Source organism: Polypterus senegalus, chromosome 14 (assembly GCF_016835505.1).
Source record: "Polypterus senegalus isolate Bchr_013 chromosome 14, ASM1683550v1, whole genome shotgun sequence".
Taxonomy (NCBI): Eukaryota; Metazoa; Chordata; class Cladistia; order Polypteriformes; family Polypteridae; genus Polypterus; species Polypterus senegalus.
Window position 1 is genome coordinate 103,660,827 of NC_053167.1, and position 22,735 is coordinate 103,683,561.

General features: G+C 41.2%; 1 protein-coding gene across 3 annotated transcripts in view; it reads right to left on the reverse strand.

Moving 5' to 3' along the window:
- tlcd4a (TLC domain containing 4a) overlaps nt 1-16,170 on the reverse strand; it is a 99,944-nt gene extending 83,774 nt beyond the window's left edge. Inside the window, exons 1-3 of one of the 3 annotated variants that reach the window (XM_039735719.1) lie at nt 15,922-16,170; nt 15,664-15,815; nt 15,034-15,117 (exon numbers count right to left, since the gene is read on the reverse strand). The gene's annotated coding sequence lies outside the window, so the exon portion shown is untranslated. Of the gene's footprint in view, nt 1-15,033; nt 15,118-15,474; nt 15,611-15,663 lie in introns of those variants that run through there. The other 2 variants (XM_039735718.1, XM_039735720.1) reach the window with 2 other exon arrangements.
- Between the last annotated feature and the right edge of the window lie 6,565 nt (nt 16,171-22,735).

Here is a 22,735-nt window from a genome sequence, read left to right on the forward strand (position 1 = left end):
TACATCGTGCTTTGTTTCCGAAGTAGCAGAAATCATGAATATGGTTGTATATGTCACTCGCCGCTTCTTATTGTTTCGCTGCCTTCTCAATTATATAATGCATGTCTTCCTGGTTTTCTATGTACTGCGTGATTACGTGGAAGGCGTGATGATGTCACACGAAACTCCGCCCCACGGCGTTCAAGATCATCTCCATTACAGTAAATGGAGAAAACAGCTTCCAGTTATGACCATTACGCGTAGAATTTCGATATAAAACCTGCCCAACTTTTGTAAGGAAGCTGTAAGGAATGAACCTGCCAAATTTCAGCCTTCTACCTACACGGGAAGTTTGAGAATTAGTGATGAGTCAGTGAGTGAGTGAGTGAGGGCTTTGCCTTTTATTAGTATAGATATATATATACACATATATACATACATACATATATATACATATATATACATACATACATATATATATACATATATATACATACATACATATATATACATATATATACATATATATGCATACATACATACATATATATACATATATATACACATACATACATATATACTGTAATCCCTCGCTATATCGCGCTTTGACTTTCGCGGTTTTACTCTATCGCGGATTTTAAATGTAAGCACATCTAAACATATATCACAGATTTTTCGCTGGTTCGCCGCTTTCTGCGGACAATGGGTCTTTTAATTTAGGTTACATGCTTCCTCAGTTTGATTGCCGAAGTTGATTTCATACAAGGGACGCTATTGGCGGATGGCTTAGAAGCTACCCAATCAGAGCATGTATTGCATATTAACTAAAACTCCTCAATGCTATAAGATATGCTTCCCGCTGTGCTTGTTTGCTTCTCTCTATCTTTCTCACTGTCTCTGCCTGACGGAGGGGGTGTGAGCAGAGGGCTGTTTGCACAGAGGACACGGACGCCCTCTACAAAATGCCGCTTTATCATGGTGCTTCTGTATACTTAAAAGCATGTATTGATTTTTGATTGTTTGTTTTTCTTTGCGAGCGCTCTCTCTGACATTCTCTGCTCCTGTCGCGCTCCTTTATGATTGTGCTCCTTTGAAGATAAGATATGTTTGCTTTCTTTTAATTGTGAGAAAGAACTGCCATCTCTGACTTGTAATGAAGCACAGTTTAAACGTTTGACTAAAGGGTGTTATTTCATGTCTAGAGGGCTCTAATAATGTTAACAGGGTGGGAGAGTTTATAAGGGCTTAAAATATATAAAAATAACCACACAAACATATGGTTTCTACTTCGCGGATTTTCACCTATCGCGGGGGGGGTCTGGAACGCAACCCCCGCGATCGAGGAGGGATTACTGTATATACATATATATACATACATACATATATATACATATATATACATATATATACATACATATTTATATATATGCATACATACATACATATATATACATATATACATACATACATACATACATACATATACATATATATACATACATATATTTATATATATGCATACATACATACATATATATGCATACATACATATATACATATATATACATACATACATACATATATACATATATATACATATATATACATACATACATACATACATATATATATATATATATATACAGTAATCCCTCGCTATATCGCGGTTTGACTTTCGGTTTCACTCTATCATGGATTTTAAATGTAAGCACATCTAAATATATATCACGGATTTTTAAGCTGATTCACGCTTCTGCGGACAATGGGTCTTTTAATTTAGGTTACATGCTTCCTCAGTTTGATTGCCCAGTTTATTTCATACAAGGGACGCTATTGGCAGATGGCTTAGAAGCTACCCAATCAGAGCATGTATTACATATTAACTAAAACTCCTCAATGCTATAAGATATGCTTCCCGCGTGGCGTTTGTTTTGTTTGCTTCTCTCTGTCTCTCTGCCTGACTGAGGGGGTGTGAGCAGAGGGGGCTGTTTACACAGTGGCTGTTTGCCTAGAAGATAGGACGGTCCTCTACAAAATGCCGCTTTATCGCCGGTGCTTCTGTATACTTAAAAGCAGGTATTGATTTTTTGATTGTTTGCTTTTCTTAGCGCTCTCTCTGACATTATCAGCTCTTCACGGTGCTCCTTTGAAGATAAGATATGTTTGCATTCTTTTAATTGTGAGAAAGAACTGCCATCTCTGTCTTGTAATGAAGCACAGTTTAAACGTTTGACTAAAGGGTGTTATTTCATGTCTAGAGGGCTCTAATAATGTTAACAGTGTGGGTGAGTTTATAAGGGCTTAAAATATACAAAAATAACCATACAAACATATGGTTTCTACTTCGCGGATTTTCACCTATCGGGGGTCTGGAACGCAACCCCCGCGATCGAGGAGGGATTACTGTATACACATACATATATATACATATATACACATACATACATACATATATATACATCTATACATTATATATATATATATATATATATATAGTGGAACCTCGGTTGGCGAGCATAATTCGTTCCGGAAACGTGCTCACAATCCAAAGCACTCGTATATACAAAGTGAATTTCCCCATAAGAAATAATGGAAAATCAGATGATTCGTTCCACAACCCAAAACTATTCATATAAAAATGATTAATACAAAATATAAAGTAAAATACATAATACAAATTAACCTGCACTTTACCTTTAAAACGAATCATGGCTGGTGTGAGTTTCTAAACTCATGTGGGATTCCACCTAACGAGACAACACGCGGAAGACCGTCCCAAAGTAATCGCAGTCTCCCAGCGCTGTAGCAGTTCACCGTATAAGCGCATCCAAAAAGATCGCAGACATGCTATGTTACCTGTCGTCAATGGGTCATACAAGGAACATTATAAAGATCCCAGTACAATACAGCGCTGTTGCTGTTTCAAGCTGAATAAAGCTGGTGTTAAAGTACTGAGACTCAGCTTCGTGTTTTGGGGAGCAAGATGGGACTCAAGACTTCACAGCGCACACACACACACAGTCACAATGCTGTAGTAAACAGATGTTGACTATATGAGTGAGGCACACAGACTCAGATGGAGAATAGGAGACGATTGCCAGAGAGAGAGAGAGAGAGAGACGCGCTGGGCAAACGAGCAAGATAAGGAGAGAGAGAGAGACGCGCTGGGCGAGTGAGATAAGGAGAGAGAGAGAAGAACCATCAGCTCAGTTGTGTTTACATGATGCTCAGCAGACAAAGTGTATCCATACTACTCGTATTGCAAGACAGCGTTCGTTTATCAAGTCAAAATTTACAAAAAATATTTGCTCGTCTTGCAAAACACTCGTAAACCAAGTTACTTGTAAACCGAGGTTCCACTGTGTATATATATATATATATATATATATATATATATATACACATAAACAGTATATATATCTATACTAATAAAAGGCAAAGCCCTCACTGACTCACTCACTCACTGACTCATCACTAATTCTCCAAGTTCTCGTGTAGGTAGAAGGCTGAAATTTGGCAGGCTCATTCCTTACAGCTTCCTTACAAAAGTTGGGCAGGTTTCATTTCGAAATTCTACGCATAATGGTCATAACTGGAAGCTATTTTTCTCCAATGGAGTTGAGCTTGAAAGCCGTGGGGGCGGAGTTTCGTGTGACATCATCACGCCTCCCACGTAATTACGTGAACTGACTGTCAACGCAGTACGTAGAAAACCAGGAAGAGCTACAAAAAGTGCTGAAGAAAACATGCATTATATAATTGAGAAGGCAGCGAAACAATAAGAAGCGAGCGAATGACAACCATATTCATGAGTGCTGCTACTTCGGAAACAAAGCACGGTGTAAACTTAAAGTTTAAATTAAGTTCATAGACAGGCTGCCGCTGGCGTTTGTCATGCCCACGGGTAATGCGGGCAACAAGTTTAATGAGAGGACGCAGGATATAAACGAGAGTTTTGATTACTTTGTAACTAAGTTAAAATTGCAGGTGAAGGGGTGTGCTTATGCAAATTCCGAGAGACTGTGTTTGTGGGGGATTGACAGTTAAGGCGGGTGGGGGAGTCACGTCATCATCTCCCCTCCCATTCACCTCATTTCGCTCTGAGATGAGCTCCACAGCTAATGCAGTGTTATGGAAGCGACTTTGTGACGCTGCCACCAAATACTCACAGAAAAATCCACAAGTTAATACACACGCTGTCTCTACAGTTTCTACACACTGAATCTTCCAGGCACTACTTACAAAAGGTTACATTGACAATCGTCTTACGTTATTTTTAAAATGTTTCCTTTTCTTAGCACAAGCCCAGCTGAGAAGCTTCGATGCATGTGCTCCATAACGCGTTAAAAAAAATCACGCATTTAATCACACTTTGCATTACAAGCAAAGGGGAACTTCTGTCAATGCATGATTTCCTGGTACACCGATTACATTGATCAGCGCTTCCCGATTCATTTTACCCTCGCACCCCCTTGGTTTGAGAAGAAGTATGAAAAAATATGAGGTTAACACAGAAAAAACAGATCACCAATTGAAGTTTTATGAATAATCGATTCGCCATCAATAATTGTTTTGGTAAAGCCATACTCGGTGTAATCCTCCTTCCATTTTATAATTTTTCCGCCACTAGCCATGATTAAATGAACGGTAAAAAAGTAAGAGTGAAGCGAGGGTGACTTATTCAGGCAGGCATGTGACAGCTCAATAGCTCGAATTTGGATATAAGTAGGTTCTATTTAATCGCCAGAAATATCTTTGTTAGGAATGGAAGTTGAATTTAGTCTTTAAATTTCTATGGTAAAGAAAAAGTTATGCAATGATGACTAAACTTAACTATATAAAGTCAAAACGTTTATATATAAAGTCATTCCCGAATATATAAAGTCAAAACTTGATTATATAAAGTCATTCCCAAATATATAAAGTCAAAACCTGAGTATATAAAGACGGCGTTGGAATATTTCGGAATATATAAAATAAGCGCTGGAATATATAAAGTCAAAACTTAAATATATAAAAGTCAGCGTCGGAATATATAAAGTAAGCGCTGGAATATCCATCCATTTCCCAACCCGTTGAATCCGACCACAGGGTCAGGGGGGTCTGCTGGAGCCAATCCCAGCCAACACTGGGCACAAGGCAGGAACCAATCCTGGGCAGGGCACATGCATCATTTTCAAAACATTAACCGAACAGTGTTTTTTTAATTTATTTTTCTGAATACGTTTTTGTCAACTTAGTTCAGTTCAGAGTCGTTTCAATCAATAGATATATATTGTGGAAGACTGCCGGCTTCCCAGGCCGGTCCGCACCCCCAGGCCGACAGGAGGAGCTCTCCCGACAGCACGATCATGCCCCGAGGTCCAGCAGGGCCTTATGCACTCTGTAGTGTTTATACACAGCCCTGCTGGATACCTTGGGGACCACCAGGAGTCGCTGTGGGGGGACTTGTGGGATCTGTTGTGCCCTATGACCCGGGAGTACGTCACAGTCACGTGACGGGAAGGAATGGCGTGCTCCCGGGGTGATGTGAAAGACTGATTGCCCTGACCCGGAAGGAATAAGGAACTGTGGACTGCTGGGACAGGAACACCTCCGGGTCAGGGGCTATAAAAGGACGGTGCCTCAGTCCAGACACTGAGCTGAGCTGGGAGGTAGAGGAGCAAGTGTCTGGGCGAGGAGGAGTGTTTATTGTTATAGTATTGATAGTGGTTTGAATGAGTAGTGTGGAAGGTGCTTGGTGCACTGAGGAAAAGATAAATAAAAGGTCTTCGACTTTTACCTGGTGTCTGGAGTTGTACCTGAGGGTTCAAGGGTGCACTACTGCCCCCTACTGCCACACTGGCGTAGTCGGCAGGATTCTCTGGCCGTCTGGTGGCAGGGGACCTGTGTTAAAATCAAATTTTGTGTGGGCAGACAACCCTAAGAAGGTCACGCCTCAGAACACGGAGGTGCAAACACCACTCGCTACGGAGAGCGCTGCTGTTGAGCCTTTGCTACTCGACTGTGATGGGGAAGAAGACAGGGAAAAAGAAGGTCAGTACCAGTGGGGTACAGAATATGACCGAGGCCGACATGACCTGGGCTTACCTGACTGGGAGCGAGGAGGACCGCGACTGATAAAGGCTGAACAAGCCCGAGTAGCCCTAAAGCAGGAGCACGGTCAGCCATCAAGCGCACCGAACTCCCCAAGTAGACGGGGACCACTGCTGCCGAGTCCGGAGGTAGGTACAGGGAAAACGCCCGATGCAACGGGGTGCTTTTTATCCTGTTTTGCAGACGCCAGCATTCAGAATCTCAGCGCGCGTCTCCGATGCCTGCCTCATGTTCCGGGAAAATGGCGCGCTCCCTGAAGGCAAGCCAGGACGCGAGCGGCTAGCGACGCTCCATACGAGGACAACAGACTGGTCACCCGTGGTGCATGCCGGGAAGGTGTGAGTAACCGGAGTCCTCCGGACGGTCGCTCGTTCCCTGACGGTCCGAGCCTCCTGGAAGGGGAGGGGAAGGTGTGCAAAGCAGCGCCTACAAAGACAGCAATCGACCAAGAGGGACGGGTTGTGGCTGAAGGGTCTGCCGGTGAAAAGAAAAGGCAGATCTCAGCCCGGCTTGTAGTAGCCAGCCGTCCCTCTGAGGACTCAAGTCCCAAGAGCCTTGCGCTGCCCAGCTGAACACGTGCCAGGAGGGGACGTGCTCATTGGTTCCCGGCGGAGGGTAAGCGAAATGCGAAGCGCAAACAACTCCGCCGTAAACATTAACTGTCTGGACTTACGGGGCTCGAGGAATACCTCGCACCCCTACGGTGTTTCTTACAGTGACTTACAACAGCGTGAAGGAACGCGTGTGGAGGACTTGGGAGCGACGGCTGCAGCCCCGTTAAAGGGTCTACAGGACTACGTGCAGCGGCTGGGCCGGGAAGCTCCGGAGATGATCGATGCGGGAGTACAGGTGAGTCCCTCCCGTGTCGTAGAGTGTAAGGGGACACAGTGCGATCGGGCACCGCTGAGAATGAGTAGCGCGTGTCAAAGCACTGTGTGCCCGACAAGGGACTGGGGCATGATGACCGAATGGTCGGGACTGGAGCAAGCGGCCGGGGCATGCGGCGTGGCGTGGCTTTCTGGAGCAGTACGGCTCGAGGACCCGACCGGTCTTAAGTCGCGGGTGACGCCGGTGATAGGAGTGCCGGGGAAGCGCCGCTCGTGCCGGTGCAGCTGGTTGGTGCTGTACATCGGGGCGAGTCGGTACTAATGACGCCGGAACCTAATAAGCGTAGGACAACGGGTGTGCAGACAGCAAAGAGGCTCTCTCCTTTCCATAGAGAGCCTCAGGCTGGCGCAAGCCCAGATCAAGCGGAGACCCCCAAAGGAAAGGGGGGGTCCCCCGACATAATGGAGAGAAGGCTTGAGGGCAGCCAAGCGGCCGTAATGCCCTCCCTGGCAGGTGAAGGGGCGAGACGACGCTGGACGGAGTTCCCGAGGTGTTTTGGTCCCGCAGAGGGAAGCAACCAGGAGGGCTTGCCGGTGCTATAATTGCCGGCAACCAGGCCACGAGAGGCGCCATTGTCCCCGGGGAGACAGGAGGTACACCGTCCCCCCAAGGTTCGCTCGAGGACAGGGGCAGCGCACTCAAGGCCCTGACGACGCCCTCCTGGAGGAGGACGCCCTCACGGGCGCTCCGCCCAGAAGTCGCCGCTAAGGGGAATTGTGGAAGACTGCCGGCTTCCCAGGCCGTCCGCACCCCCAGGCCGACAGGAGGAGCTCTCCCGACAGCACGATCATGCCCCGAGGTCCAGCAGGGCCTTATGCACTCTGTAGTGTTTATACACAGCCCTGCTGGATACCTTGGGGACCACCAGGAGTCGCTGTGGGGGGACTTGTGGGATCTGTTGTGCCCTATGACCCGGGAGTACGTCACAGTCACGTGACGGGAAGGAATGGCGTGCTCCCGGGGTGATGTGAAAGACTGATTGCCCTGACCCGGAAGGAATAAGGAACTGTGGACTGCTAGGACAGGAACACCTCCGGGTCAGGGGCTATAAAAGGACGGTGCCTCAGTCCAGACACTGAGCTGAGCTGGGAGGTAGAGGAGCAAGTGTCTGGGCGAGGAGGAGTGTTTATTGTTATAGTATTGATAGTGGTTTGAATGAGTAGTGTGGAAGGTGCTTGGTGCACTGAGGAAAAGATAAATAAAAGGTCTTCGACTTTTACCTGGTGTCTGGAGTTGTACCTGAGGGTTCAAGGGTGCACTACTGCCCCCTACTGCCACAATATATACACACACACAAATATATACACATACTGTATATACACACACACTAGCCGTCCCCTACAGCTCCACCCACATAGTAGTGAAACAGAACAAGCAAATTACAGAAAAAGACCCGATCTAAATCTGTTAAGTAGTTCTCTCGTGAAAAGCGGTCAGACATACAGACGCCGGATTTCATATATACTGTATACTAGGGGGCAATTCCCAGTTGAGGGCAGTCTGCCAATCGTGTTGTGAAGGGGGGACTGAACATACCCCAAGGAGATGCAGTCGCTCCTCCGAAACCCCCTCTTAAATGGTCATACAATGGGAAGTGAATAGTTTGTTTTTTTACCTCCTCGCTGCTGCTGCTGCATGATCTGCATCAGACGCGGCACTTCAGACATTTAAAAGCCTGTTCAGCAGCTGTCCTACTGTTTGTCTTATATTTCCGGCCCCAGGCGTGGTTAAATCTCTTGGCACTCTTGGTTAAGTCTTGTCTCGTGGGATGTGAGTTCTTCATATTTTTTATTTTTTAATTTAAAAATGGAATAAGTATCTGAAAATCTAACAACATCAAGTCTAACAAGTCTTCCACTCCTCTGGTACAGCACCAGGTTGCCCTTCAGAGTAAAAGGGATCACCCCAGTCTTTGATACGGCCGTACCCTAGACCACAGGTGTCGAACTCCAGTCCTGGAGAGCCGCAGTGGCTGCAGGTTTTGATTCTAACCATCTTCTTAATTAGTGACCAGATTTTTCTGCTAATTTACTTATTTTGCTTTAGTCTTAATTAACTTGATTCAAACCCCTTAGTTGTCTCTTTTTCCTTAATTAGCAGCCAAACAATAATGAGACACAAAACAAGCCGCCACATGAGCAGCTCACCTGTGCCCATCACACAATAGCTGAAGATAAAGAAAGGTGATGGTCTCTGTAAGGTTGAACTCTCAGGTCACCAAATGATTCTGACAGTGTTCTTAGAAAAAACAAAAAATCAACAGTTTGGGAAATGTCTGCTGTTGCAGAAAGAGAGCAGCAACTAGCCGTGGAATTAAGTAACAGGTTTATTAACAGCAAGAATCAGTTTCTCATTAAGAGACTGGTTGGAGTGAAATTGGTTGGAGTTTGAAGCCCCAATTTAGCTGGTCATCTGTTGGCTCATTTCACATCTCATTTCTGTTTGGCTGCCATTTAAAGAATAAACAAATCAATTCAGAGGACTGAATCCTTAAAAAAAGGCTATTAAAATGAAGGGAAAAGAAATCAATTAGCAGTGAAAACTGGTCATTGTTTAGGAAAAAGGGTTAGAATGAAAACCTGCAGCCACTGCGGCCCGCCAGGCCTGGAGTTCGACACCCCTGCGGCCTAGACAATGGAATTCCTACTATAGATAGCAGAAGTTACAGCCAGGTTGAGAGCAGTGTGTATACAGGGAGAGCACAGATCTACTACTGGCAATGGTTTTTAAAGGAGTGAGTAGACATTTTGCTATTGGTTTCTTGGGTGCACATAAGATCAACCTTTTGGTTGACAACTGGTACAATGTTTGTCCATAAACGTTGCCCATCATTGAGTTATTCCACTTTGTTCTTGATCAAGTATTTAGAAGGTTTTTTTGAGAATACATCTCTGGGTGTCACTTTATCTGTGACTGATCATTTTATCAGATAAGATGCACAGGCTCCATTCCAAAGAGGCTTTGTTTAGAGTACTGAGACTCTCAAGCACAAATTCTTGAATCTTGAGTGTCTGGAAGCTGTTTTTAAGTAAAGGAATTGTGTGCCTCAGCAAAGAAAAATGGGTAATATCAGTCCGCCTTACAATGCATTTGTATTGGTTCATCAGGTTTTTCTCTGACATCCCAAAGATACGCCTATTAGGTTGACTTTAAAACTAACTCAGTATGAGAGAATGTGGATGCCCTGCAATTGACTGGTACAAGGTGGTTGACGTCCTCCTTGTAGGCGATGCTCCTTTGGGCCTCAACTAGATAAACCATATAAGGTGAAAGGCACATACATGTTACTTTTTGCCTGATCATTTATATAAACTAAAAAAAACAGCAATACTGGCAGCACATGCTGAACTTCTGCCCCATTCCACTGTATTCAAGCCAATTGTGAACACGTTTGCACAAAACATCCTAAATTCTTACTACTTGTAGTTTGAGTATTAGTATCTCAAGTAGCATCTTTATTATGCTTCTTCACAAAACTCAACATTAATGCTGATGTCGGTTAACAAACCTATACAATAAAATCGCTTCCCTGTCTTGTCTCTATGATGAGTTTCATTAATTTAATGTCTTGTATAAGTTCAGCTAACTTTCCTGTAATTACTAATGTCAGCCTAATCTGCTTTTTATATGATGGCACAATTATGGATAGCTTTCAGCCCTTAGGAATTTCTATGGTGTACAGTAACATCCATAAAAAAGATACTGTATTAATGGATTACATGCATAAATATGTAATAAATGTTGGCCAGTCCTGACAAGTGTGATTTGCCTTGTTGTTAACCTTTTTCATAGATCACTCAATATGATGTAAACAATATTTAACATGACCTGAACAAACTACAGCTTCTTGCATTACAGTGTATTGGCCAAATTACGTGGAATGTAATACAAAGAAGAAGTAAACAAAGTTGTCTAATCAGTATAAATTATATTCTACATGTTTGCTTTTAACAGTTCTTACCCTTCTTCTCTACATGTATCAATACTAATAACCTAAAGGATTATTAGGAACACCATACTAATACGGTGTTTGACCCCCTTTTGCCTTCAGAACTGCCTTAATTCTATGTGGCATTGGTTCAACAAGGTGCTGAAAGCATTTTTTTTAGAAATGTTGGCCCATATTGATAGGATAGCATCTTGCAGTTGATGGAGATTTGTGGGATGCACATCCAGGGCACGAAGCTCCTGTTCCACCACATCCCAAAGATGCTCTATTGGGTTGAGATCTGGTGACTGTGGGGGCCATTTTAGTACAGTGAACTCATTGTCATGTTCAAGAAACCAATTTGAAATGATTTGAGCTTTGTGACATGGTGCATTATACTGCTGGAAGTAGCCATCAGAGGATGGGTACATGGTGGTCATGACGGGATGGACATGGTCAGAAACAATGCTCAGGTAGCCCGTGGCATTTAAACAATGCCCAATTGGCACTAAGGGGCCTAAAGTGTGCCAAGAAAACATCCCCCACACCATTACACCACCACCACCAGCCTGCACAGTGGTAACAAGGCATGATGGATCCATGTTCTCATTCTGTTTACGCAAAATTCTGACTCTACCATTTGAATGTCTCAACAGAAATCGAGACTCATCAGACCAGGCAACATTTTTCCAGTATTCAACTGTCCAATATTGGTGAGCTCATTGCAAATTGTAGCCTCTTTTTCCTATTTGTAGTGGAGATGAGTGGTACCCGGTGGGGACTTCTGCTGTTGTAGCCCATCCGCCTCAAGGTTGTGCGTGTTGTGGCTTCACAAATGCTTTGCTGCATACCTCGGTTGTAACGAGTGGTTATTTCAGTCAAAGTTGCTCTTCTATCAGCTTGAATCAGTCGGTCCATTCTCCTCTGACCTCTAGCATCAACAAGGCATTTTAGCCCACAGGACTGCCGCATACTGGATGTTTTACCCTTTTCACACCATTCTTTGTAAACCCTAGAAATGGTTGTGCGTGAAAATCCCAGTAACTGAGCAGATTGTGAAATACTCAGACTGGCCCGTCTGGCACCAACAACCATGCCACGCTCAAAATTGCTTAAATCACCTTTCTTTCCCATTCTGACATTCAGTTTGGAGTTCAGGAGATTGTCTTGACCAGGACCACATCCCTAAATGCAATGAAGCAACTGCCATGTGATTGGTTGATTAGATAATTGCATTAATGAGAAATTGAACAGGTGTTCCTAATAATCCTTTAGGTGAGTGTATAGTAAAATAAACCAACATTAAAAAAACTACTCAATTCAATTCAGGGCTGCTGGGGAAAAGAGCTTACTTAAGGAGTAACAAGCACAAGTCAAGGACCAATCCTGGATGGGATGCCAGTCTATCATAGGGCCCACATGCACACACATACACTCTTTAGGGACAGTGTTCAGAATTAGTTTAATATACACATCTTTTGAAAGGTGAAAGAAAAATGGGTATATCCAGAGGATAAACCTCACACAGGCACCTGGGATAAAATACAAACCATACACAACAAACAAATTTTGAACCCAGGGATTTGAAATTGTGAAACTGTAGTGCCAACCACTGTGTCATAATGCTAAATTATACCAGAAATATCATTTTCTAGCTGCCTTTTGCCATTTCTGTTTTTTTGAATCTCTAATATAATATATAAGAAATAACACAGTGTACTATAAATTACATATGTTAACTAGGGGATCTCCCACTGCTCACTTCGCTCACTAACCCCCCTGGCCTGTGCTACGTGCCAGCCACTTCACGTCTCGGCCACTCGTGTTGTGAAGAGGGGGGCTGAACGCACCAAGGAGTCGCAGTTGCTCCTCCAAAACCCCCTCTTAAATGGTGATAAAATGGAAAATAAATCCAGTTTTTTTTTTTTTTACCTTCTCTTTGCTCGATCAGCTGCTGGATTGCTGTGGCTGCTGTGCTGCATGATCTGCATCTCACGCAGCACTTCGAACATTTAAAAGCCTGTATCGCAGCTGTCTTTGTCATCTACTCTTTGTCTTTTATTTCCGGACACAGGCGTAGTTAATTGTCTTTGCACAAAGTCTAAATTCACGGGACGCAAGTTCTTGATATTTTAGTTTATAATTTAAAAATGGAATAAGAATCTGAAAATCTAACAACATCACAATAAAGTTTGATAAATTCTAAAAAGAATGATATCAAACATAGATATGTAGGTTTTTAAATAAGCCTGATTTAAAGTGTGATAAAAAATGTGACATAAAAAGTCACATAAAATTGTTGTACTTTTAGGCTTAGGATTTTATTTATATAGAGTAGATATGTTATTCACTTTTATCTTAAGGACAATACATTTTAGAGTGGCAATAGCTGTGTGTTGAGCTTGCTCTTATTATTTATTTTTCCTTAATGTACCTACAAATATAGTTACTTATGTAAGAAAAAACAGCACTGTGAATTGTAAACCGAAAAATACCAATCCTCGAATGATGTACAGTCCCTTATTTCATTTGAACTGTTCTGAAAAAAATCCACAAAGCTCAGTTTCTATCTAAAGCTACTGACACTTTTCTCTTCTTTGCTAGCACCAGAGAAGTTAGACCGCAACATTTTTGAAGTAGGTGGCATTGATATCTGAGCACAATACTTTTATCTCACCCAAAATAGAGTTAAATACGTATAATTTTCAGACACTGCCTAATTTTTAACCATAACAAAATAACTTCTGTGAAATAATTAAACTAGATTTACATTTGTCATTGCCAATCTTTTATGACTGCTTTACTTATGCCTTACTTGTCGGTTTTCTGGCTTTACTCAAATGCACATTAACCTGGAAAATTACAAGGGATAATAATAGCTCTTTTGTTCAGAAAATTGGCTGATTTTTCATTACTTTTGTGTGTACATGTCTTTGGCCTTGAATTTGGTGGGATTATCTACATTTGTGAATTGTGCTTATGTGACAAAATACTGGATTCATAGCACAAGGGATATGTCCACACATTTTATAATTTGAAAAAGAAAACCATATTTGAATGTAAACAGAGTAAGCTCAGTTTGCACTCCTATTAAACAAAGTCTTCTTAAAGGAGAAATCCTGCTTATTACAACTCTTACAGCTGACAATTTTCATATCTGTAGTACGTTACGAATAATACATATTTTTTCTTCAAAAATTTAATTTTAATGTGTTACAATATAATTTGTTTACAGCGCTATTAACAATGTATCAAGCACTAGTGATACATTTCCAGAAACAGTTTATACATTATGATTTACTTATATATTATTTTTCAGAAAATCTGTGAATTACTGAAATCATTTATTATAAACATTGCGCCGAACTTCATTTACAATTAGTGCAATTGAATGAAGGATTGGGCTAATTTTATATGATAAATACAGTAAGATGGGTTTTGATAATTAATTCATTTTTATCGGTAGCGGAACAAAGTTCTTTGTGTAAAAAGATACATAAAATTAAACAGTTTAAGGCTTCCTTATATTGCATCCATATACAGTATATGAAAATGGTATAATGCATCCAACGAGGTAAGCATTTTACGTTTTCATATTATTTAATAATAAAAATGTTTTTCTAGATATATATGTATTACTTGATAATAAAACTGAATAATAACAAACTATTTAAATGCAGATTGATAAATAATTCAAAACAAAAGGATGTTCAAAAATCCTAAAAACATAAAAGGGTCACAGATTGATAAAATCTGGGCTCAAACATAATTAGAAAATAACTAAGAATAATTAAGGGGATGAAAAAGAAAATGAATGCTGATTAAGAAAGTAACAGAAATGTGAAATTACAGCATTTGTAAAATGTTACTAATCTCCTCCAGTATCCTACGGGGACTGTGCGAATGCAGACAAGCAGGATAATGAACTAGCGCCTCGTCCAGAGTTGGTTCGCGCACGGTAGAGTCCAGTTCTACCAGGACTGGCACCGGAACTGCATTTGCGGATATAAAAATTGATAGATTGTGCACAATATAAAATACTGTTATAAATCATTTACTAACTATGGATAATATGAGGTTAAAGAAAATGCACCACTAATCCATTTATCACAATTGATGTATTAAAAAAAGCACATGCCTACCATTCCATGGGGTTCCAAAGCTCCTCAACAACGCTCTTACATTGCAGCCCACCCGTTTCCATGGTTTAACTGCGACTGTACCTCCTGAAACAGTATTCAAAATATAAATCATTTTATAATAATAATAATAATAATAATAATAATAATAATGTACCGAAAAATGAACGAAAATATTGTTTAGGCAATTGAAGACATGGCAATAATAAACTGTATCATTCTTGTATTCACTTTAACACTTGGGATACCAATACACAGATATGCTTTACACAACTTTGTATGCAGCCTACGTGCTCAACCAGTTCCCCAAGAAAAACAATGAAATAAAAGACCAATCGTTATTTATAGGATCGATTCCGTCTTTTGCAAAGAGTCACTGTTCACCGAACGGTTGCGGATTGCTATTGCAATACTGTAAATATATATATTTTTTAATATACATACGTTTTATAATAATCCGCTCGTGGCAATATGTGCATGCATATCCACCCAAATAAATAAGCCCCCCGTAGGCAGCCCTCAGTGCATCCCCACTAGGCCAGCTCAACCTGCCCCGCTTAGCCCGCGTGCAGATGCGAACATGCATTGCGCGAATCCGGCGCAGATATGACGAGCCTGGTTTTCAATACTCACCGCTCCTCCTTCATCGAAGAAAAAATGTATATTAGTATGTGTATCAACCGCAGCGCAGTGCCGCTTCTTTTGACAGCATTATGCTCCATAAGATATTAAAGATCCTTCATGTTGTCATCATTCGGGCAGCACGCCCTTGCAGCTGCATGCGGCTGTAAACACAAAACACTAATTTAGTATCAACTGGTTTTGCTATTGGCGCCGCATGCTTCACATTAAAAAAAAATCAATCTCCTGCTATAAAAATAACAGCTATACTCTTTATGGTGCGATGCGATTTCAAGTTGATGCTGGATACTGCACTGTCGGCTTGGGTAACTGCAAGGCAGAGAGCTTTTTTTTCCCCAAGTGTCAAATTACCGGAAACTTCTTAAAGAGACCTTTCTAGGATTGACGACCCTCCTTCTTAACGGCGTGTTCACTGAGCGCATCGCCATAGCTCTAGGGTCCTGCAGCTTGCGGGAATGCGGCTAAGGTTTACGCAGCGGTCGGCTCGAGACACACATTCATCACCATATTTAATTTTTTTCCGTGATGCCAGATGTGGTCGACCAGTGCTGTGCGTGAGCAGGTATATGGAGCGTGCAAACCTCAGACACTTCTTTAATAACCAGTTGGTCTTACTTTATAGCTACCTAAAGCAGCATCAACAAAATTGAGAATGAGTGCATGCATGATTGACTGAGAATACTTTTGCAGAGAATGGCATACCACAGGGGCAATGCACCAGGATTGCATAGCAGGCAGTATTGCCATCTCACAATATTTGTAACCTGATTAAAGTACAGTATGTGAAGTTTGGGTGGTCTCCCTCTACGAATCTGTCTTTCTTCCAACAGTTCAAAGACCTAAAAAGTAATACTGAGTCTACTGTTTTATTATGACATGTAGTTTTTGTCATGTTTTTTGAATGCAGCAATGACCTCTGGCTTACTACAACCCCCTACTGCATGTAAATGTATTTGGGACAAAATTAACAAGTGCAAAGAAACTAAGGTACATAGCTAGATGGTTTTTAGAAATGCCAAAGAGGAACTAATTATAACCAGTTTGACATGTTCCCTAGTGTCCTGGAATGGAGTTTCTAGCTGATAATTGAACATCAAGTCCAGTGAGGAGCAGACTAACATTCTCCTTTTGCTTGTATTTTAGGGCATTAGAGATTTTCACAGGTTTTTGACTCTATGACCTGTTGGCAAAGAAAACATGGATTGGTTGGCATCCCAGACAGGCTGGATGGTTCCTTACCCAGTCAAGAGACATCTATAATTGATAGTCCGCAAAGACAGATGGGCAACCTGGCTGTGATGGACAATGTTCCCCTTCATGCATGGGATGAACATATGATGGATAAATGGAGGAAAGCAGCCTCTTAGGACAATGTGCTCCCCAAAATAATAGATGACAGCATCCCACAGGTGGCTGTCCCATGTGCACACCTGCAGGGCTGCATGGGAGTTGCCTTGCTCAGATTCTTGGAAGCCAGTAGAGGTGATGTAAACTGGTAGTTCCCAAGTATAAAAGCTTCATTAAATTATTCAAAATGCACACAGGGAAATGAGGAACTGTCAACCATGTTTAGTAACACAAGGGCAAACACTGAATCTTCATAAACAAAAATGTTCTATAAACAGTGAGCACAAAATGCACTGCAGGAGTTGCCTGAAAAGGTAAAGGCAATCCAAGGCAAACAACTCCCAATATACAAATCCTAAGGATGGTCAAAAATTTCAAGAATTTACAAAAGCACAGAATAATCCCCATGACAAACTTACAACACCAAAGCATTCAACAAACCACAAGCGACTGCAGGTTTTCCTCAGAATTTATAGGGCTGAGGGCAATCCCTTGACAGGGATGAACTGGTGACCCTGTTCTTAGAAAAAAATACTTAGACATAACAACATTAACATGAAAAATTAACAAAACATACAAAAAAAGGGGCATTTGAACCCCAGCCCTGGGGGACTTTGACTAAAACATAACAAGGGGTATCAGTGGGGAGGAGAACTCTTTATCTTAAAAAGGTTCTGCCTAACTTCGAATTGCTTCCTGGGTACAGTATGTTGGCATTGGAAGTACTCCCAAGTTCTATATAAAGAAAGCCACTTCACCTTGCCCAAAGGTGTTGGAGTTTTAAGAGGAGAATGACAACACTCGTCTGTAAAAGACTGAATGAGAAAAGAAGGAAAAAAAGAATTATGTGCTTGAATGAAATTGAAGAACAAACCTGTGGTACAGTATGTTTTTACAATTCTTTATCAATTTTCGGCTGCTCCCGTTAGGGGTTGCGACAGCAGATTATCTTTTTCCATGTCTTCCTGTCCTCTGCATCTTGTTCTGTTATACCCATCACCTCTCCATCCATCCATCCATTATTCAACCCACTATATTCTAACACAGGGTCACGGGGGTCTGCTGGAGCCAATCCCAGCCAACACAGGGCGCAAGGCAGGAACAAATCCCGGGCAGGATGCCAGCCCACCACAAGGGCACACACACACACCCACAAACCAAGCACACACTAGAGACAATTTAGGATCGGCAATGCACCTAACCTGCATGTCTTTGGACTATGAGAGGAAACCCGCAGACACGGGGAGAACATGCAAACTCCACACAGGGAGGACCCAGGAAGCAAACCCAGGTCTCTCACAAAGTAAATAATCATTTGAACCTGCAACTTCTGTTTGTGCAGATGTGTGGGGGGTTTGGGGCTCTGAGATGCTCCCCACAGGTCACACCTGTATTATTTAGAAGTACAACAAAAGCAAAGAATTTTCAGGGTCACTTCCATGCACTTGTAATGATTCTGTGTGTTTTTCTACATTCGTTGTGTTTTTTGAATTATTATTATTATTTGACTTTATTTTTTGCTACATTTGTTCTTGTGGTCACCTCCAATTTCTGCTATTTTGGAGGGTGTTGATAGAAACACATTCTTCCAAGTGCTACTGAATCGATTAGTACACAAACCACCTGCTTCAGGGACAGTTTTTATTCTTTCATGGTCTGTCGTTTACATTGCAATACTGCTATTAGTATTTGGGAGATAAGCAAGTAAGAATTTATCTGTATTTTGTACATTCACATGACAAAACGTTGAACCTGAACTTAGTGTATGTGCTTGTCCTCACCTATGATCACATGGTATGGATCATGATTAGGAGAATAAGATTTTGAGTACAGAAAACTGAAATGAGCTGCAGCACTGGGTTGCAGTTTGACCTGCTAGGAAGATCTAAGTTGGGGCTTCTGCAGTCCTGGATAGAAAAGGTGAACTAGGGGAGGAGGTTTAAGCATGTAGTGAGCATGCCACTTGGGTGTCCCCTTGCATTGCATTTCAGAGCTAAAAACTGAATCTAAAAAAGCTGCTCTGTGAATGAATAAATGCCTTCAATTTATTTTATAATAACAAATTCCATTGTATTTCTTTTACATTTTACAAAAAAGTAAAAATATGCCCATAATGTATGCAATTAAACATATTTCAAAAATTAAGGTATTAGTAGTGAGGCATGCTTTCAAACTTAAAAACAAAATTAACCATCCTGGCACCCTTTTTTTTTTAAAAAAAACACTATTATGCAAAAACACAGCAAAAATAAAAAAATGCATTAATGACAGACCAGTAGGAACTCTTAAGTATAGTCAACCACAGTGACACAAGAAGCATTTCTTCAATTACAGTATATGGCTACTTGGTTTTACGCTGTTTACGTCTTCATCCACTGATTTTCTAAACTAGCTTTACTGTAAAAGACTTGTAAGAAGTCTGGACATTTCCAGCAGTATTGGCTGCAAGGATACCATATTATTTGTAAGGCATGCTAAAAACACCTATTCAAGTGAGGCCAGCTTATATCTTCCAGTTAACATGAATGCCATTGGAATATGAGAGGAAACCAAAGTGTAACAAGAAACCACACAGGCAGTCACTGGATGAGGATATTAAACTGTAGGTAACATGACCAGATTTTACATACAGAATAGTGATTCCAAAGAATGTCTCATTAAAAAAAAATTACCTCTATAATAAATCCTATTTTCAATGCTACATTTATTTCACTTGTTGCCCAATATCTCTGAGATTTTCAGGTTACTTTTAAAACTATTCACTTTTGGAAAGGTAAAATCCACATGTTTCAAGGTAAGGTCCACATTTGATTAATACGGTACTTGCAGATCATAAGGCTGTACAGTGTTAACATGTTTTCCAGACATGCAAATAAAAATTTTACTTAACTCTGTATTTGTGACAATAATCTGAAAGCTATTGTTACAGGTGAAACAATCCACTTGAACTTGAATTTAGGTTGCAAGAGGTAAGGCAGTAGTGCCACTGTGCCATCTTTAAGGGTTCTTCAGAGATACTCAACTGTAGATAATCTAAAATTAGGGTGACTTGTTATTTATTAGGGTGGCACACAGGCACAGTATTTAATGTCGCTACCTCACACATCTGAAACCCTGGAGTTTGCACATTCATGCAATGTCTATGTGACTTTTTCCAGGTACAGTAATCCCTCCTCGATCTCCAGACCCCCCGATAGGTGAAAATCCACGAAGTAGAAACTATATGTTTGTATGGTTATTTTTATATATTTTAAGCCCTTATAAACTCTCCCACACTGTTAACATTATTAGAGCCCTCTAGACATGAAATAACACCCTTCATTCAAAAGTTTAAACTGTGCTCCATGACAAGACTGAGATGGCAGTTCTTTCTCACAATTAAAAGAATGCAAACATATCTTCTCTTCAAATGAGCGCCGTCAGGAGCAGAGAATGTCAGAGAGAGCGCTCGCTAAGAAAAGCAAACAATCAAAAAATCAATACGTGCTTTTATGTATGCAGAAGCATCGGCGATAAAGCGGCATTTTGTAGAGGAGCGTCTGTATCTTCTAGGCAAACAGCCTCTGTGCAAACAGCCCCCCTACTCACACCCACTCCGTCAGGCAGAGAGAGTGAGAGAGATAGAGAGAAGCAAACAAGCAAGCACCGCGCGGGAAGCATATCTTATATCATTGAGGAGTTTATAGTTAATATGTAATACATGCTCTGATTGGGTAGCTTCTAAGCCATCCGCCAATAGCGTCCCTTGTATGTAATCAACTGGGCAAACAAACTGTGGAAGCATGTACCATAAATTAAAAGACACATTGTCCGCAGAAAGCCGCAAACCAGCGAAAAATCCGTGATATATATTTAGATGTGCTTACATTTAAAATCCGCGATAGAGTGAAGCCACGAAAGTCGAAGTGCGATATAGCGAGGGATTTGTACTCTGATTTTCCAACTACGTCCCAAAGAAGTACATGTTAGGTTAACTGGCAGCTCTGGATGTTTCATATATAAGAGAGTCTGTGTGCGTTGTCCATAAGTATGCAATGCAATGGACTAGAATCACATTCGTGGTTGGTTCCTGACTTATGCCTAACAATGTTCTGATTTGCACTACCATCAGAAACAAAAATATTTATTCCAATACAAAATATAATTCAGAGGGTCAATGAGGAATGGTAAACAAAGAAAAAAAGACAAAGAAAAAACTAAAAGCCTGCCCAGGTGTCACAGGGCATTCTATTGTATATGTAAGATAAATAAAAAGAATAAAACAACAGTCAGCCAGTGCAGTGCAGATGCCACCAAGGACAGGACCCCTGTATTCTTCTTCTTTCAACCAGCTTCAGGGAATTTCATCTAAAAGGTGGTAGCACAGGGCAGCCATCACATACAAAGAAGAGAAAACAAAAGACAAAAAATCTGATTTGTCACAAATTTAACAAAAAGCTAAATTGAAAAAGTATGTTTTAAGATGTGATTTAAACAATTGTAATGTGCTGGCCTGACGCATCTCTATTCAGTAGGTACTTGTATATTGTTCCATATTTTACAGCATAGAAACTAAAAGAGTTTAATTCAAATTGTAATTTATTTCAAAAAAGGATATGAACTTTATTTAGAAATGCTGTGTTTCCAGATGATGGCTGCTAATGATCTGTGGTACACTTAACTGATTATGTCACAGAAACAACTGGCCATTTTTAAAAATGTATTTGGCTGATAGTCATGTGCCCCAATTATTAAAACTAATTACCTAAAGGTTCCTGAGGACTATGCTTCATTCCTAACCCATCCATAACTTACAGTATGCAGAGTTTGTCAGTTCTACTAATATGTGGTACTGGTTACATCCCACATCCTAAAGATGTGTATGAAAAACTAATAATGTGAACTGACCTGGTAAGACTGAGTGTGCATGGGTGTGTATAAGTTGTCATTGCTCCAAACCGTTTCTCCATCTTTATTGCTGTTACACTACATCTCAAAATCCTTGACAATATACAGCAAGCACATTAGAGCTCTTGAGACATATCAAGAAAGATGCCTTAGAAAAATCCTCAAATTTCAGCTAAGAGGACAAATGTACAAACTCCAATGCACTGGAAGAGGATGGCATTCCTACTGTCATTGTCACTACTGCTTAACACAAGGACTGGCCATGTCATCCGAATGCTAGACTCATGCATGTCTAAACGAGTTATCTTATCCCAACCTCTTACTGGGTGATGTGCACAAGGAAGTCACAAGAAGAGATACAAGGAATATCAAGACAAATATCACAAAATTCTGCACAGATCTTAACAGTTGGGAGGCATCAGCAACTGACAGGGCGATCTGGAGAAAAGTTCTTTGTGTGGGTACTGCATGTTAAAATCAGAATCTACTGCAGAAATCAAGGACAGGTTTAGAAAGGAGAGATCTCTTGCCAAAAGATACAATTAGTAACCAGCATTGTCCTGTATCTAGACTGCAAAGGAATATGTGGGCCTTGGATCAGCCTCCTTACCCATCTGAAGACTTATAGGAACTAGGGCCCAGAAGGAGGACACTTATATACAATTTTGAGTGACCACTGATGATGATGATATGCATGATTGTGCTTAACGAATGGCTTATATTCTAATCAAAACTCTGTCCTGCCTTGTGTGTTATGAGTTCAGGATAGATTTTGGCACTTTTTAACCCAGTGGTGGGCAAAGTTGGTCTTGGAGGGCCATAGCAGCTG